The 2,752-nt window shown below is 36.4% G+C and overlaps 1 pseudogene; it reads left to right on the forward strand.

Moving 5' to 3' along the window:
• Positions 1-473: 473 nt before the first annotated feature.
• LOC113909303 lies at positions 474-1,779 on the forward strand (annotated as a pseudogene).
• Positions 1,780-2,752: the final 973 nt, after the last annotated feature.

Raw genomic sequence — 2,752 nt, forward strand, 5'->3', positions numbered from 1 at the left:
CGCTTTCAAAGTTCTGGAACAAACAATCCTAAAATTTGTATGGAATCAGAAAATACCCTGAATCACCAAGGAAATGTTGAAAAAGAAAAATAAAGCTGGGGGCATCACGTTGCCCGATTTCAAGCTCTCTTACAAAGCAGTGATCACCAAGACAGCATGGTACTGGTGTTGGTGAAAGAATAACCATTCATTATTTCCTGAGCTAAAATTTCTGCAGGAGCTCAGAGGCTCAGTTTAGAACTTTCTTTCACAAGGTAAAAGAAGCTGCTGTAATGAATTTAGGGATGAGGAAATAATACAAGTAATATTTCTTTCATAGTACTTTCTTATACACATTGTCACAAATTGAAAATATAAACACAGAACCTCTGAGCCATGACATCCAGGTTTCAGCCTTGCCACTACTATGGCTCAGAAACTGCAAAATCCTTTTCCATCCACTGCCAGCCACTTCTGACACAGAACATCCAGCCATGGATAAAAATATGCTGGTGCAGAATGCCAAACTGGCCAAGTAAATTGAGTAATACATTGACATTGCAGCCTGCACGAAGTCTGTAATGGAACAAGGAGCTGTATTATCCAATAAGGAGAGGAATCTTCTCTCAGTTGCTTATAAAAATGTCATAGGAGCCCATAGGTCATCTTGGAGGTTCATCTCAAGTATTGAGCTAATGATGTGAGGTGCTAAGAAAAACAGCAGATGGCTTGAGAATACAGAAAGCGATCTCAGAGGTGTCTGCGATGGTGTACTGTCTCTTTGGAAAAGTTGCTTCACAAGCACAGAGCAAAGTCTTCTGCTTGAAAATGTAAGAAGATTACTAATGATATTTGGCTCAGGTTGCTGTTGTGGTGACCAGAAAGAGACTATGGCTCTATCACAACAAGCACACCAAGAAGCTGTTTAAATCAGAAAAAGGAAATACAACCAAAACATCCTACGGTATTGGGTCTGGGCTCTCATTTCTCTGTGTTTTATTGTGCAATTCTCAACTTCCTGGACAAAGACTGTTCTTTTGCAAAGATAGCTTTCTTTTCCAGTTTAATTGAAATATAACTAACATATAATATTGTGTAAGTTTAAGGTGTACAGAATGATTTAATATATGTATATATTGCAAAATGATTATCATAAGAAGTTTAATTAACATCTCACATAGTTAGAATATTTTTCCCTTGTGATGAGAACATTTAAGATTTATTCTCTTAGTAACTTTCAAGTGTATGATATTAATTATAGTCATTATATTATACATTATACCCACAAAACTTATTTATCTTATAACTGGAAGTCTGTAGATTTTGATCAGCTTTACCCAATTCTCCCATGCCCCCCCACCCCTACCTCTGGCAACCACAAATCTGATTCTATTTCTATAAGTTTGGTTAATTTAGATTTCACATATACATGAGATCATACAGTATTTTTCTTTTTATGTCTGACTTATTTTATTTAGTATGATGCCCTAAAGATCTATACATGGTGTCACAAATGGCAGGATTTCTCTACTTTTTTATGGCTGAATAGTATTCCGTGTGTGTGTGTGTGTGTGTGTGTGTGTGTGTGTGTGTGTGTGTATACGCCACATTTTCTTTATCCATTTATCTATAGATGGATGCTTAAACTACTGAGGCAGCTTTTGATGAAGCCATTGTTGAACTTAATATATTAAGTAGAGAGTCATACAAGGGCAACTTGGTAATAATGCACTGGCTGAGAAGCAGCTTGGCATGTGGACATAGGATCCACAAGAAGACAATGCAGGAGAAGGAGGGGAAAATTATCATGGAACACTACATCAAAAACTAATGATGTACTGTATGGTGACTAACATAACAAAATTAAAAAAAAAAGGAGGGGAAAATTAACCAGACTCCCAACTTTAGTCTATTTTATTCTGAAATTCACACAGTGGATCATTTGTTATCCATAATGCCCTATAAGTAGTTTTTTGTTTACAATTTATGACGTGTATGTTTTTTTAGAACTTTTTGAAAAAAATTTATTGTTGTGCTAATCACCATACATTACATCATTAGTTTTTGATGTAATGTTCCATGACCTCACTGATATGAGGAATTCTTAATCTCAGGAAACAAACTGAGGGTTGCTGGAGTGGGGGGTGGTGGGAGGGATGGGGCGGCTGGGTGATAAACGTTGGGGAGGGTATGTGCTATGGTGAGTGCTGTGAATTGTGCAAGACTGTTGAATCACAGATCTGTACCTCTGAAACAAATAATGCAACATATGTTAAGAAAAAAAAAAGGAGAAGATAGCAAGAGGAGAAGAATGAAGGGGGGGAAATCGGAGGGGGAGACGAACCATGAGAGACGATGGACTCTGAAAAACAAACAGGGTTCTAGAGGGGAGGAGGGTGGGGGGATGGGTTAGCCTGGTGATGGGTGTTAAAGAGGGCATGTTCCGCATGGAGCACTGGGTGTTATGCACAAACTATGACATGTATATGTTACTTCTATTTGAATTTCTATTTTTCCCTATATGGTTTTTGTGTTTAATATTAGGAAAATAGAACCAGTTAACATTTAGAGATTACCTATTTTCATTTCTTTTTTTCACATTTAGACTTGATTTGTTTCTCCATTGATTCTGCTTTTGTTTTATCAAGATATTTCATCTTGCTTTAATAAGGTTTTGCTGTTTTTTCATATAGGGTTGCTTAACTTTTATTACTTTTCCTAGATATTTTATCATTTTGTTTGGCTATTGTTAATTAGATTGTTTAGTTTTATT

This window comes from Zalophus californianus, chromosome 6 (genome assembly GCF_009762305.2).
Source record: "Zalophus californianus isolate mZalCal1 chromosome 6, mZalCal1.pri.v2, whole genome shotgun sequence".
NCBI classification, from domain to species: domain Eukaryota; kingdom Metazoa; phylum Chordata; class Mammalia; order Carnivora; family Otariidae; genus Zalophus; species Zalophus californianus.